The sequence below is a fragment of the Equus przewalskii genome, chromosome 8, assembly GCF_037783145.1.
Source record: "Equus przewalskii isolate Varuska chromosome 8, EquPr2, whole genome shotgun sequence".
NCBI classification, from domain to species: domain Eukaryota; kingdom Metazoa; phylum Chordata; class Mammalia; order Perissodactyla; family Equidae; genus Equus; species Equus przewalskii.
The window spans coordinates 24352669-24369624 of record NC_091838.1 but is presented as its reverse complement, the minus strand read 5'-3'; the positions used below and the strand labels follow the sequence as shown (position 1 = coordinate 24369624).

General features: G+C 35.6%; 1 long non-coding RNA gene across 1 annotated transcript in view; it reads left to right on the top strand.

Moving 5' to 3' along the window:
- LOC139085050 (uncharacterized) overlaps nucleotides 1-10189 on the top strand; it is a 70187-nt gene extending 59998 nt beyond the window's left edge. The window contains exon 5 of the long non-coding RNA XR_011543041.1: nucleotides 5832-10189. This is a non-coding gene — a long non-coding RNA (uncharacterized lncRNA). The remainder of the gene's footprint in view (nucleotides 1-5831) is intronic.
- The last annotated feature ends 6767 nt before the right edge of the window (nucleotides 10190-16956 follow it).

Here is a 16956-nt window from a genome sequence, read left to right as displayed (position 1 = left end):
ACCATGTCATCTGCAAACACAGACTATTTTAATTCTTCCTTTCCTATTTGGATGCCTTTTATTTCTTTTTCTTGCCTAATTGCTCTAAGCGAGGACTTCTAATACTGTGGTGAATAAAGGTGTTGAGGGTAGACATCCTTATCTTTCTCCTGATCTTAGAGAAAAAGCTTTCAGCTTTTCATCATTGAGTATGATGTTAGCTGTGGGCTTGTCATACATGGCCTTTATTATGTTGAGGTACTTTCCTTCTATACCCAGTTTGTTGAGAGTTTTTATCATGAAAGGTTGTTGAATTTTGTGGAATGCTTTTTCTGCACCTATTGAAGTGATCATATGATTTTTATCCTTCATTTTCTTAATGTGGTGTAGCACATTGGTTGATTTTCATATGTTGAACCACCCTTATATCCCTGGAACAAATCCCACGTTATCATGGTGTACAACCCCTTTAATGTACTGTTGAATTCAGGTTGCTAATATTTTGTTGAGGATTCTTGCACCTTGGCTAACCAGGAGCTCCTGCTACTTACTCACCCATGTTTCCAGTTTTCAGAAGACCTTGATTGCTGGGGTTATGCTTTTTATGACTAATCAAGTATCACTTCCAGTTCCAGGCAACATCCTACTTTCAGCCTCACTTGAATCTTTGAGTAAAAGGCTACTTCCCTCATTGGACCCAGGTATATCCAAGTGCATTTTGTTTGTGGTGACTCAAAACATCACATTAACTTGACCCCAGAGCTGGTTAACTCATTTCTACCCTAGGAAAAATCAAGTTTCTCTCCCCAACATGGAGCAGTCACTCTATATTTAGTGCAATTCTGCATTTTCTCTTAGTTCATCATTTTCTTTTCTCTTTTTATATTTTAGAGAAATATCTTTTCTTTCTGAATATATAAATTATGCATACTTAAAAATGATATGATGAACATTCTTCATGAATATTTGTGGCTTTAATTAAGGTAGAATTACTTAGTGAAGCAATGAGAACTTCTTAAAGGCTTTTGAAACCTAATGCCAAATCACTTTCTAGGAATGTGTTCATTTACTTCACTAGAGCAATGCCTAAGAGCATTGGTGTCACTGAGCTCACATCAGCATCAATTATGAAATTTTAAAGATATCCTTTCTAATTTGATGAATAAAAATACCATATCTTTTTTATATTTGCATTAATTGGAATAATCGTGTGAGGTTGAACATTTTCGCATATTTATTTTCATATTTATATTTCTTATTTTGCAAATTCTTCATGACTCACCTATTTTTAAAAACCAGGATTTAAAATTTCTCTTAATTACTCATGAGGTCTTTACATTTAGGGTAATTAAAAGTAAATATAATTTGCAAATTATATTGTAGTATACATAAAATAAAATACAATATAAAAATATAATATTCAGACAGAATATTACAAATTATATGTGCAACAGATGTAATATTCAGTTTGTCATTTATTAGATTTTTATGTTGATCGACAATACCCAGGTCATCTTGAGTTTTTAAGGGACAATTATATCAGTATTTTTAGGTATAATTTCTTCATTGTTTTGAAGGCATATGAAGTCCTACTCCCAAGCAGGGAGCACATATTCATGCATACCTTTTTTTTAGGTTTTTCTTTTTCTCTTGCTTTCTTTTTAAAACCCATTTGGCTGTAGGTTGTAAGGCAAAGGCTTAAGTTGACTTCTTCCCCAAATAGTCCATTTTACAAAAAGTATTAATTTTAGTGCATTGTTTCCTCATTAATTTATTATTGTAACTTTCTCACAAACGTAATACTATATTTCCAAATATATATAATCCATTGATCTGTCTATTCCTGCATCAGCGTTTTAATTATTGTAGCTTTTAGTGCACTTTAGTATCTTGAGGGCATATTTATTTGAAAGAAATGTATACCCCTCTTTACATAATATAAAATTTCATCTTTGTTAACTCAATCTCATTAATTTATTATTCAGTCCCTTGATATCCTTACTTTTATGTCTTTACACATTATCTGTCAAAGCTGAAAGAAAGTGTAATGATCTTGATGTGGTTCAGGGCAGGCCACCCTGGTATGTGGATTATGTCAAGCTGACAACAAGAAAGACTCAGAAGACTCAGGAGGAACATTTGACCTTCCTCGAAAACTACCTAAAAGAATTTAACATAGAAGGCCTGTTCCAGGAAGGAGCTAAAACAATAAGATAGTTATTGTGTAATGTGAAATAGGTGTGACAGAAAGGCACTAACAGGAGGCAGGCCCAGTGGCTTAGTGGTCAAGTTCCAGTGCTCTGCTTCAGCGGGCCAGGGACCGAAGGTTTGGATCCCAGGTGCAGACCTAGCACCACTCATCAAGCCACACTCTGGTGGCATCCCGCATTAAAGAGAAGAAGATTGGCATAGACGTTAGCTCAGTGACAACCTTCCTCAAGAAAAGAGGAAGATTGGCAACAGATGTTAGCTCAGGGCCAATATTCCTCACACACACACAAAAGTAACAAATAAAGAAAGGCACCATCAAGCCCATTTTTGGCCCAGCAAAACTTGTTAAACTATCATTTGCATTTCCATCTCCATATAAATTGTCTTCCTCCCCTCTGAAATCCCAAACCACTACCCCAAGATAACTCCTTTGCATTTAGCTGAAGATAATGTTTAAGCTGGCAGCTCAGCCATTTTGTCGAGTTGCTCGGTTTTCCTGAGTTTCTCCTATGTACACGTTGTGAAGCTTTGTTTGATTTTTCTTCTGTTATTTGGTCTCATGTCAATTTAATTCATAACCCAGCCGGAAGGACCCAAGGGTAGAAGATTTCTCTTCCTCCCCTACAATCTCAATAAAATTTCCAGGGCATTTTGTCTCTTACTAGGTAACATTATCACATTTATGTTTATTTTAAAAATGGTATGTGCAGTCTTCATTCAGGCAACAAATAACTAGAGATCTCATTGTGTATCAGGCATGGTCCTGGTAAATGTTGGTAAATAAGGCAAACAAGATCCCTGCCTTTGGGAATTTCTGCTGTAGTTAGGAGAGCTACAATGGGCACCATACTTCCTGTTTTTAATGCTCTTTTCTGTTTCCTTTATCCTCCATTTTTTATACATGGAGATATTCATTTACTTTTTATTTTTTCAGAACTTGGAAGTTATGTATTCTATTATTTTTAAAATGTAGTAGAAATAGAATTTCGTGTTTTGACTCCTTTTATGTAAGATGGTAAATATAGCTCAATTTACTCATTCTCTAAATTGCAGTATTTGTTAAAAATCTGAAATTTTGATCAGTTACATTTATTTAGTAATTTTTGCATTATGTCTTTTCTCTTTCAACAATAATTTTTATGCAGCTTTGTAATTGATTGTATAAAAGAATTATTTAAATAATTTAATTTAAAACAATCATTGACACAATTATATTTTGAATGGTTTCATATCACCACTATATTTTTATGTTATGCCTTCATAATTCTTGAGTTCTTAATTTTGATCCACCCCTCCCTTAATTGGAATATTCTTTACAGTAATTTTTTATAACAATTTTTTTCTAGAATCTTTATATATCTCAAATTACTTTTTCAGCCTTAATATATGACCTAGCTATGTATAAAATTCTTGACTAATAAAAAAACTATCATTAGGCACCAAATATTGCAAAGGAAAAGTATGAAACTAATCTATTTGTTTCTTTGTAGACCACCCAATTGTCTCTCAATAGACATTTTTAAATTGGGAATGTCTGCTTAGCAAACCAGTATGTCTCTCCTTAGTAGATATTTTTTCATTCAAAATGAATGTGAGCCGTGTCAAAGTACATATACTAGTCTCTGCATTGGCTTTGAAAAGTCGTGTTTGATTCATCTCCAAATTTGCTGTATTTTTAATAAGCTTAATGTTGTTTACTTCTGTTTACAAATCTTTAAATGAAGTCTAGCCAGAGATAGTATCTGACAACAGAAAGTATGCGTGGTGTCTCAGGGTGGGTTTCACCAGGAGTCCCTGAGACAAGAATTCAAGGGAAAGTGCTGTATATGGTTGGTGAAGGAACCGCTAAATTCTATCCTGTCCCAGGAATCCAGGAGTTTGTCTCTTCGACATCAAACAATCATTCTTTATGGATTGTGCTCTGGCTTCTCCTATATTAAATTGCCTCAAACATATGTTTTCCTTGGTCAATCATTTTCTATTTTCAAATCAAAATAACTCATATGTTTGAATGTTCACTGTGTGCCAGGCAGAGTTAGTTTACATGCTTGTTTAATTAATTTTCACACTAATTCTCTGAAGATGTTCCTATTACCATCTCCATTTGCCAGATGGGGAAACTGAGACTGAGAGATTAGATAAGCTGTAGAACTGCCATTGACCCAACAATCTGCCCTTGGGCCCATACTCCTAACCAAAGCTCCAGACTGATTTGCTGGGTTGAGGTTGCATCCACTCTGGCCCTCACCCCCGGTTCTGTGACACTGAAACGATGGCGTTCAATGATAGTTTTGATCTCCTATATATGTAGCTATGAGGGCTCTTGCCATCTCCCTCCCACTCCTGTGCCTTTTTCCCTTGTTACTCTCCAGCCTCCAGCATACTGAATCACTGTCAATCTTCCTTCCCTGTTGTGTTATGAGAATTGCAAAATCCAAAATGACAAACGAAAAGAAACACCTTTTTGGGATGGAGGAGATATCAAAAGGAAGTAATGTGCAAACAATTGCACATGCATGGCAGAGAGTTAGCCCAGGATTGATGAGCCAATGGACAGATGTTGACAGGCAATTGTGGTATATCCCTGCTTTCTTTCCAGTGAGCAGAATGCATGCGCTGTTTTAGGTGTGGCTTTATACTTTGTCTATAGCAATTCTATTTTATTCTGTGTCTTCTCAGACTCTGGCAACAGTCAGCCTTATATTTTGACATTGTGAATTATCCTGTTTTTACCCTATGTCTTCATTTCTTCATAAATATTTTATTGGGAAGCTGGGAGAGTTTATAACACGGAGGTGAACCAGATACCGTTTTAACCAACCGGCCTCCTACTTTAAGGAAAACCTCTCACCTTTTCACATCTCCCTTCCTCTATGTTTCACCTACACATCGGGTCCCTTCCCCCTTGAGCCTTGAGAGAATTCCTTTTTTATTATCCTCATTCTAGAATTCAAAGTATCTATTTGCATGTAAAGGCAATTTCTTTCAACCACTTCAAAAATTTTTAAAGACTTCAAATCCAGTTCACTCATTCGGTAATGGAATTAGTTTTATCATCATTTTGAGGGATGGGAGTTATTTTTTAAACTTCTGACTGACTTAATCAGTCATCTTTTTCAAGTGGTTGGAGTCTTAAATTTATATTCAACCTCAAAATCTTTGTGATGACTGTAAATAAATTAATAATTTAAGGTTATTTGACGCAGTCTGAACTTCTATATCTACTTGGAAACCACTGTAATGCCTCAATACTCTATTTGGTGCTTTGGTTAATGTGACATCTAAAACAAAATATTTGAAACACATGTCATTTTCCAGTTCTGTGCTTAATTTTTTCCATTAATTTCTAAAGAGACATTGTCAGTTGGTTTTTACCTGTTCTTAAAGTCATTCCCATGTATTATAAAATATGTAAGCAAATATTTAACCATTTTGTAATTGGTATATTTTTTAACAAACTTTTTAAGCTTTATTAAATGACATTGGTATCTATTGGTATTTAATTCACACTCACCATCTTTCTAACTTAAATTAAATCCTTGTTGGAGACATTTACTCCAACTGTAACTGTTTTCTCTAATGAACTACCAATTCATTTCCCCACACAGCATGTTCTAATTTGTGCTTGTGTTGGTTTCTAGAAACATATGGGGACCAACTGTGGTTCTGTTTCGTGATCTTCTGTACAAAAACACGGTAATTGCTTTTGTTTTGCTGATTACTCTCCAAGACAGTTTCAAACCTCTTCAACTTTTTTCTTTATCCACGAGGTTTTTAATTGCAAATCCCCTTCTGTTTTATCAGATGAGTTGCACATGATGAGCATATTGGATGGGCTGGTTAATCTGTCCAGAGGCTCTATGATCTTTAGAAAAGATCAACCTCTTGCATATAATTTACAAATTGTTCCCAGATATCAGACATCATCAGGCTTGTTATTTCCATAGTGCCATAAACACAAAAGCAGAAGAGACATGAAAGGTAAGAGGCCTTTTGCAACATAAAAGAGAAAGCAAGATTGACATATCCTTTGCTTATGTTTTTGGCGGGGAGGGGCAAGCAGCAAAAGATACGATAATACAAGCATCTTCCTGATTGATTAAAGTAGTGAAGTGCATTCTTTGGTTCATAAATAATGCTCTATTACTTTTCTTCAAAGACAAGTAAACCTTGACAGAGTGACCTTCTCCAGGGCAGGAGTTGTTTCAACGCCATAAATTATACTGTAGAACGAGTGGAAATGCTACTGAGAAGTGTGTGACAAAATAAGATTAAAGATTACTATACACAATAGATTGTTGTTTTATTAATGGATTCCTGTCAATGGGATGAAAAATCCTCAGCTTTCTCCTGGATGCTGAGATCATGTCAAGCTGAAAATTAGGAGGGCATTTTCTAAATGGTAACTAAATGTGTCAAAATAACAATAGCCTGATTAGGTTTTTTCTCCTGTATTATACGTGCTCTTAAAGCAAATTTAGTTATTGTCAAATAAGCTTGTATCATCCACACTCATTTGCTTACAAAGTGAACGATGATGCCATTGGCTGACTTTGGTGTTAGGTATGCGGCTGCGGCGAGATTAGAAGGAGACACTTTGCTGAACAGAAGCTCGGGCGGCGGCATCTTCATCAGTGCACTGTGCATCGCCAAGAGGAGAAAGCATATGGTAATCACAAACCGTTCATTTATCTGGTAAACATTCAGACAGAGCCATCTATGTCACTTTGAAGAAAAGAAAAATAACCACAAAGTGTCTTACGCTATCGGTGGCTCTGACTTCTTTTTCACAGTACACTTGTTTCCAATTTGTTCAATCGGTAAAAAACAACTTAAAATTATAGAAACTAAAATAAGACTACTTAAAATACAATGAATGATTTAAGTCTACTTAAGTCAAATGAGATCATAAGAGTTCAAGGGCTTTGGGTAAGCATCCTCATCCTGTACAGATACAGTATATGATTTCCTTTAATATCATTAACACATTTTTGCTGTTATTGTAATTATCCCCGCCCAATTTTTCCTTAAAATCAAGACTAAGTGTTTAAAATATTTCTCTGTAGACTCTGGAAATGTGATCATAATCTTAAATAAGTAAATAAACCAATCAAAATATAGAAACAATGGTGGCAAAAAGGAATGAAAAAAGGAAAAAATTACAAACTATCAGACAGATATTTTGAATGATATATTTCAATAGTAAAATTCATTCAAGTCTTATGGCCCTTTATTGCGTGGTACTAGTGACACACAATCAAGTAAAACAGAAACAGAAACAAGAATCATCCTACAGAATTTAATTAAAGTTTTCAAAACTTTCCTTGAAACCTGATCTAGCATGGTTCAGTTAGATAATAACCACCCTTGTTAGATAGAGCATATGCTCAGTATGGCATGTTGCTATAAATCACTGCTTGTCACAAAGAAGAATAGATACACCGGCTCCTTACTGCTTTGTTATTCTTTATAACTAGACACAGGGTATCAATGTTACGTTCATTATAGGAAGAACAAAAATGTATGCCTTCATCCACACACACTATTTTAAAGATAGGTGTCAGGAAGCCAAATGACGAAACAATGAGATTAGTGTTGCAACGAGCATCCATCTACTTCTAAGAAGAACATAAAATGCTATTTAAGGCACAGGGAGTGGACATGATGAGTTGGGTAGATATTTTGCACATGCTTTCATTGTGTAAAGCAGAAGGCTATTTCCTATTCTTGCATAGCACTTACTCTTTCTCCAGGATATACTCTATTTACTTAGTTCATGAACGATTCAAATTTTACATTAGTCTTAGCACAAATCAAAGAATATACTAAATTATACTAGTTTTAAGAATAATCCCAATTTCCCCTTTTTAGGCAAAAAAAAAAAAGTTAACTAAATGAGTCCTTTTTATAGAGAGCTTAGAAGTCCCAGGATGATCTTTTGCTGTACCTGTGCCCTCCATATTCTTGAGTGCAGAGCGAGGCCACAATCTTCATTAGGCTGCAAAGTCTCAGATAAGGCAGAAGAGAACAGCATATATAAAGAATCTTCAGGAGCCCGTGCAGTCTTAAAAATATCTACAGTCTAAGAGCCAGAACAACAGCAATAATTCCAAATGTAGACATCAAGCTTTTGGGCATCCCTAATTTTGGAACCTAAAGACTGTGTTAGATGTCCAAATTTTTTTTCTGTAACAGTTGGTCAATCGACCTGCCTTTTTGCTTTTACCAATTAAAAAAAACCTTATTTCTCTCATGGTCTCTTTCCCCCAGAATGTAGAGAAGCTATTTATTCATCAATCACTTAATAAGCATTTGCGGCGTGCCTTCTATGAACGGGCTAGCGGTCCTCAGAGCCCCCGTGATTCTTCTGGGCCACAAGATTTGTTCCCTGAAGTAGTCCTTCTGCTTCTGATAGAGAGAAGCTATTCCCTCTTGCAACTCTGAACTTTTTCATAAGTAGAAAATTCTTTCTGCTTCCAGATGCTCAGCTTTTAAATTCCAAATTTGGCAAGATCAGGGCTAGGTTCCTGATCTCACAAAGAAGGTATCGTCTTAAAGTACACAAACTGTGTTTTTAATATGATTCCATGCAGATGCCAACTTATGCGTATCTAACTCTTAGTATTTGCAATTGTGAGGCTGAATCCATTTCGTGGAATAACATTCTAAAAGCAATACTACAGAACGCTTCAGATTGCTCTTGGAAGATGTAACGAGTTACACAGAAACAATTTATATCTGCTTAAACATTTATACACATCCATATGCTTATACTCAGAACTATCTCGATTTTTGTCAGGGGAAATCTAATACAGTGCTAATATAAATATTGAACACATCTAAGCTCAATTAGTTTAAGAATGGCCATAATGTTCCCCAGCGTTCCAGGAACAACTAAGAAAGAAAAACAGCCAGATTCTTTTTACTTCTTAGGAAAGAGTGAGTGAGTGTCTTCAAACAAAGCGGCTCAAAGCAGAGATGCCATGTCTCTCCTCCAAGTTAGTCGAGCTAACTGCGCTTGTTTGTATGTACTTCTAACTGATTTGACCACATATCATACTGCTCACCACTTGTCATCTCTTGTAGTCATTATGACAAAACCAGGACATAGCCAGTAAGTAGCAGCATCACCCCAACATACAAGCGTCTCAAACACAGGGAGAAGATTCCAGCTTTATATCATAACATTCAAAAAACAAAACCAAGTTCCAGATGAAGCGAAAAATCAACATGTGTTAAAAATCTTAAATATAGTAGAATAAAGTATAGAATAGTTTTCGTAAGGATGTGGAAAGTCCTGAGAAGGACATACATTCATAGTCATAGAGAATTGGATTGGCAAACTTGACCACATTGAAATTTTAAATTCTATAAAGCCAAAAACACCAATAAGAAAGTTAAAATAGAAGTTACAGACTGTAAGAACACATTTTTAATGTCCATAACATAAAAAAGCACTATTTTTTAATGCGTTAAAAAACACCTAAGATCGATTAAGCCAGTGACCCAATAGAAAAATAGTGAAAGGATATGAATACCCTAGTCACACAATAGCAAATGAATATAAAAATAGTTTTCAACTAATTGATAAGAAGTGAAACATAAATTGAAGGAGAGATTTCCACCCATCAAATTTATAAATATATAGAAGGATATTAACGACTATTGATTTGAGTTTAGGAAGACAATTGGGCAGACTCAGTTACAGTTGATTGGCGGAAATCCTGGCTTAGGCCACTGAATGAATGGTGAAAATACTCACCAAGCCTCACAAAAACCTCACAGTAGGCAGGCCAGGGACCCCAACTCGAGAAAAGCTCAGTGACTAATCCAAAATCATGTAAATCTTGTATGGTATAGCCTGGGCTTGTACTTGGCCCTCTAACTTCTGTCTTTCCAAACCTCTAAGCTCCTTCTTAGAATTTCCAGACTTCTAAACTCCTTCTTAGAATTTATTAAGCACTTTAAAACTTTTTCTTCTTTATTTGCACTAGCTGTCAAACATTGGGGACCATTTTCTTTAGTAAAATATTGCCATTTCACACGTTGCTTCAATTTTCTGGAAATTGTATTAGCCATAGTGTGATGTTAAATATTAGTTTCTTCATTTGTAAATAAAGGGCTTAGGCTAAATGCTCTTTTAAGATCCCTTACATCTCAAAAATTATTTTATGGATATTTTCAAAGTGCTTGCTCTATGTGTGCGTGTGTGTGTGTGTGTGTGTGTGTGTGTGTGTGTGTGTGTCTTTGCCTATGTTCTCTGTCTTGTTCAAGCCCAGTGGACATCTCAATTCCAAACTGTGAAACAAAAATTTAGGGATGCCACTTCTAAGAGTTTTCATCATATTTTATTTTACTTAGTGAAAATCCAGTTTACATTTTATATTCATAAAAAATATTTATCTCAAGGATTCATTAGTGAAATACATTTGTGGGAATTCATCACATTACTACATGATACCATAATTTTATTATATAGTGTTAAATATATAGTATACTTTAAAAAATTAAATTTAAATATAGTGTTAAATATATATTATAATTTAAAAAAATTTAGAAAATTAAAAACTTTAAGGAATTCCTAGGCCAAGGATGATGTGCTCATCTTTACAATAAGATGCAAATATTCTATAGGAAAGAAGACTTTCATTTGAAAATATTTGCACAAGATTATACTTAAAAATAACCGATGTTAGATATTGAAATTTAGAACATTACACTGGGAGATTCTTTAAAAATTTACATGTTTTACTAGATTATGAATTGGATAATTTTTCATTCTTTTTAAACATTGGCTCTTTGGAGTTTATAATAAGTAAATCAAGCTTGTGTTGATAGGGATGTTGGGTAGGATCAATAGTTGTTCTCTTTCCTACGCAAGTAGCCTCTTATACTCATATTGCTGCCAGTTCAAACTGAAGCTGTCCTTGCTGGCATATTCTGTGATTGATTATACAATAAACATTAATTTTTTTATGCTGTTCATCTCCTTTTGCAACTAACACTAGCTTACTAGTGCAAAAAATGACAAGGTAAGTAGCCATGGTCCCTAAACATATACACTCTATTTTTTAAAGGGTCAGGAGCAGCTTTGCCAAGTTGAACACGTGTTAAGTAACTAAGCATAGTCTCTCTGAAAGGCCACAGAACTGTGATCTACACTTCTAGGGGTTGGGAACTTCTGGAATTCTTGTAGATCAAACATAGGGAGCCATCTTGGGTCCCAGCATGATAGGGTCAACCCAAAACTTGAAGGATTCATGTGAATTTCTGCTGTTTATCCAACTAGTTGCATAGCTATAGCTTACTTTCAGGAATAAATTTCATAGTACCAACTAGTGTCAATCTTAAACTGCCAAGGGTCCATCTGCTAAACCAAATCTGAATGCAGAATTATTTCTTACCATGTCCCATGATAGACACTGAACTGCATGACCTTCCTCTAGTCTTCAAACTTTTGCTTGGATTTCCCTTCTTCACTCGGAGAATCTCATCCCCAAATCCCCTTTTTGTTACTTCTGACCTTCTCTGGTTTGCAGAGGACAACAGTTCCACATTGGGCTCTCAGAAGTCAAATGGGAACAAAGATATGCTCATTTCTTAAATAAGTTTTAAAATGTGATTCATGGCATTTAGGTTTACTGGCTGATAAACATTTTCAGGATTTTATCATTAAATAAGCATGCTTATAAAATACCTACTATAGTAGACTGACTAATGGCCCTCCAAAGATGTCCACATCCTAACGCCCCAAATCCATGAGTATGTTAACTTACAAGGCAAAAGAGAACTTGCAGGTGTGATTAAGTTAAGGATCATGAGGTCAGAGATTATCCTGGATTATCCAGTGGGCCTGATATAATCACCAGGGTCCTTATAAGAGGGAGACAGGAGGGTTAAAGTCACAGAAGGAGGTGTGATGATGGAAGCAGAGAGAGATTTGAAGATGTTATGCTGCTGGATTTGAAGATGGAGAAAGGGACCACAAACGAAGGATTGCAGGCTGTTTCTAGAAGCTAAAAAGGCTATGGGACAGATTCTCCCCGAGAGCCTAAAAGGAACCAGCTCTGCCAACACCTTGACTTTAGTCCAGTGAGACTGATTTCAGACTTCTGACCTCTAGGACTAGAAGATAATAAATTTGTGTTGTTTTAAGTGACTAAGTTAGTGGCAATTTGTTACATTAGCAATAGGAAACTCAAACACTTACTGAATGTGTGTTTTTAGCTTTCCAGCCAGTGAATTTTGCCTCTAGCTAAACAGTTAAATATTGTTTTTGGCTGTTTTGCATATTTTCTATATATAAGAGATATTGCAAGATATTTCCAGATCAAGTGATTGTCTCTTTAAAAGGTGCAGTGTATAAATTTAAATGGTTTGATTAATCTTCCAAAATGGCATAAAGTCATCCAACAACGAGTGTAAAAGTGGCAATGGCCCATCTTTGAAGACTGGTGTCTGACTTCAACAGGAAGAGGAACAAATGCTCCAGCAATATGTGGTATGGCTGGACCTAAAAATGTGAAAATGATTTTCTTCTCCACAGAAATGTGCCTGTCATCTTGGTAGACACATTCTGGATTATAAGAGATGGGCCTACTTTATAAATAGATGTTCAGTTATTTACTGGAAGCTTACATATCACCTCTTTCGGGGAGTGCTATGAAGGAAACAACATCAAAAAGCCTCTGAAATTGTCTTAGTGGTACATAGAAACAAAATAACCACTTTAATACACAGCACATAGTATAATGACAAATATGTAATACTTAAAAGAATTTGTGGGCTCAATTAATACTTACATCAATACATTAATATTAATAAAATTTCCAGCTACTTTTTATTTTTCTTCTTCCTATTTTTTTCTTCTCATTTAGAAACTCTCATTGTCCCTCAGATGTCGCTAAAGCAAGTCTGACGGTTCCTCCAGCCCCTGAGATAATGTGATCACAGTTCCTCATCTCCAGGAGGTCATAATCTACCAGGAACACAAACAAATCATCTTTTTTTAAGACTACAAAGAAATCACCAGTGAACAAAACTGTTTAAAATTGGTATTAAAAAAATGTTAAATTTTAAACAATAACTATTTTTCCACTACTAACCTGGCATTTCAGAAGTATGTCCTCTTTAGAGAAGTCACGGAGGACTCAGATTAGAGGCTGTGCTAAGCATGGGCTGACACAGTGAGTTTGGAAAGGCCACTTGGAGAGGCAAGGGAGGGCATTACAGGCACAAATAGAAAATCGACAATGGCATAAAAGTATGGGTGAGTATAGTGTGCTCAAGAAACTAAAAGGTTAGTACTAGCATAACTCAAATGGGAGATGAGAATTATAAGAACTGAAGTGAGACAGGGCCAGCTCTGTGGCTGAGTGGTTAAGTTCGCATGCTCCGCTGCCGCGCCCCAGGGTTCAGATGCTGGGCATGGACATGGCACTGCTCGTCAGGCCACGTTGTGGTGGCGTCCCACATCCCACAACTAGAAGGACGTGCAATTAAGATATACAACTGTGTACGGGGGGGGCTTGGGGAGATAAAAGCAGAAAAAAAAAAAAAGATTGGCAACAGTTGTTAGCCCAGGTGCCAATCTTTGGGGGGAAAAAAAAAAAAGAACTGAAGTGAGACATTGCAGAAGTCAAATCTCAAGAGCTCAGTACAACATGCCGCGGAGCATAGAATTTATCCTGTTGCTCCTGAGAGGGGAACTTTTTTGGAAGACAAATCAAATGGATGTTTTTGAAACAAACAGGTTGCATTGTTGGCAGCGTAGAAAATAGTTTGGAAGGAAGAAAACAATTATACATGATAGTTCTTAGAAGACCATTGCTACAGTCAAGATGAGGTGAAATGGGACTAATATCTCCCCTGGGACCTCCTCAAATCTACTCAAAGCATAAAAGGATGAGATGGAATCAATATAATAGATAGGAGACAAAATTTATGTGATTGGGTTATTGATTGCTTGTGAAGATCAAGAGGGGGGAGGGACTAGAGATGACTCCCAGAACTCTTAGTTCAACAACTGGAAGGATTATGTCATTCATAATAGGGAAAAGAAAAGGAGAAACATACCTGGGATGGGGCAGTGTTATTTCTGCTTTAGGCTTATTGAGCGTGCAGTGATTGTGGGACAAATAATTACAGATATCTAGAGAGCTGTTGGATATAGAAATCTAAAACTCTGGTGAGAAATCTTGAGGAGAAACAGACTTACGACTCATCAACATATATACAGGTGGTATTTGAAAGTGTGGAACTAAATGAAGTCACGTAGGAAGAGCAGAGTGGACCATTTTAAAGAGTAAAGTTGACAAAGCTACTACGGGGAATTAAAAATAAGGTGGTTTAACAATTACTAAAAAGATTATTCCATTGGCAAGATTTTATTCTTCATCTTACCTGGATGATTCTTGTTAAAAAAAAATCCTTCCGGTGATGCTAAATAAATTTGGTTGATTCAAACTACTAGTTAATTCACGAAGCAGAAACTTATTTAGGCTGTTCATCAATTGTGGTGAATTTTACACCTTTTAATTCTATTGATTTGACTACTTATAAATGGAGGTGCGCTTCTCTTCTCCAAAATGTTTCCTGGTCATTAGGTCCTTATTCCATCGATTCTATTTTTAACCCTAGAAAATCATTTTCATGTCTGGTGCTTCTTAATTTCCCCACATTTGCCTTGTCTTCTGCACTTCTTAATGTGACCTCCTACTGAGGTAAAGTGCTTGTATGTACATATACGTGTGTGTGTGTGTGTGTGTAATATATTCTATATTATAATACATTATATATAGTATATATAGCTATATATATACTATAGCTAGAATTTTATACATTAATAAATTCTTGTTTTATTTTTACTTTTCGGTGTCATCCTTGCATAAACATTCCTCCTACACTTAGTAATAGAGATTTGGGGCCGCAAACTCTGTTCTGTTTAGTGATAGGACAGTTTGCCTAAAATAAAGTCCCTTATCTTGGGCCCGATCAGTAGATGTATTTGTCCCTAAGGAAGAGGAAACATTTACTCTTATTATCTTTGAAAGAGGATATATTATGCTTACATATTTCCCCTATAATTACACTGTTGATTATGTTGTCAAAAACTGACAACTTTGTTTTATCTTTGGAACAACTGGATTAATTAAGGTTAATTAAGATGAACCCTAGGAAGAATAGAATCTAAACAAAGTAGTGGATATTTCATCTTGATTCCAACTGGTGAAAATGTCTCCTTAATAATCTTGTAGCAAAACATTTTCTGCAAACAAGGAAGCTGTACTTTACATGGCAAGGAGATTTTCATTCACTTTTATTGATGCCTTTTCATGGGCACATGGTCTAATTTCCAAGCTGCTTTAGCTAACTTTGTTATGCTAAATAGCTGGGGCAATTATAAATTAAACAATCAGGAGACAGCCTCCACTTACAGAAAATTCAATTTTTGACTTCCATTGAGAAGGTCTAAGTTTATGAATTAGAAGTGAAAGTTGAAAATGTAGTTCCTCTCAATCATGCTTTGAAGTTCCTAATATCCAGAATTTTATGAAAAGGCCATGTTTTAAAAAAAAAGACAAAAGGAGATGAAAGTATAGTTCTATTCATTCCTGACTCTAAAAGAATTCTCCTTTAGAAAATTTTCAAAACATATTTTTGATTACCTTAAACAGTCAAGTCATTCTTAGAGCTCTAAGGAAAAGAAAAAAGGTCTTTGGGCATTAATAGCTAAACCTATCTACCTATTTTTTGTAACTAAATTAAGAATAAACTAAATGCATTGGCTAGTTTCTGACATGAAACTATTTATGAACTATTTCTGAAACTTATTTAAGGAGATAAATTGGTGTTTTTACATTTTCCTGTAATACATAATTAATACTATTTAATATTTGTCATAAACATGATGATCCAACATGATGTCATAAAATGATTCAGAGTTTTCCTCTATAAGTAACTGCAAGAATGTGACCATGAAAACTGTACCACTAAGGGAAAGTAGACGGCAAGGCAAGGTGTCATAGTCAACAATAAGCAATTACCGTTAGTTATTACTAGATGCTACTATATGCTCATAACACATGTCTGCCTGTTATATATTCATTGATTCAATAAAAATTTATGGAGCTTCTATTCAGAACTCTACCCAAGATGTGAGATAGAGATATAAACAGATTAATACAATGTACTAGGTGCAATAACAAAAGTATATTTAACATGATGAGAAATAATAATTTTACCTGAAGACTTGAGCAAAGCTTGTGAGAGAAGGTGATCTTTGGGCTGGACGTTGATGAACGAGCAGGACTTTATTATTAGTATCCTCTGTACTCCAGACAGAAGGTGAAGGGGCATTAGAGTCTAGACACAAGTGTCCAAAGCTCACTCTGCTGCAGAAAAACTCAGGAAGTTTTTAAAAATTTCAATTCCCAGTCCTTCCCCAGGAAGTTCTGATTCCACAGATTTAGAGTGGGATCCAAGAATCTGTATTTTTTTAAAACTCCCCAGGTGCTACTATGTGAAGTTCTTGTGCTGCTAGTAAAATGAACTGGGTAGGAAGTGGACATTGCTGGAAAAAGTGCTGCAAAGAAGTACTGGGCTTGAGGCCTGCCTGTGGCATAGTGGTTAAATTCAGCGCTCTCTGCTTCCATGGCCTGGGTTCACAGGTTCAGATCCCAGGCTCGGACCTATACCACTTGTCAGCCATGCTGTGGCAGCAACCCACATGTAAAGTGGAGGAAGATTGGCACAGATGTTAGCTCT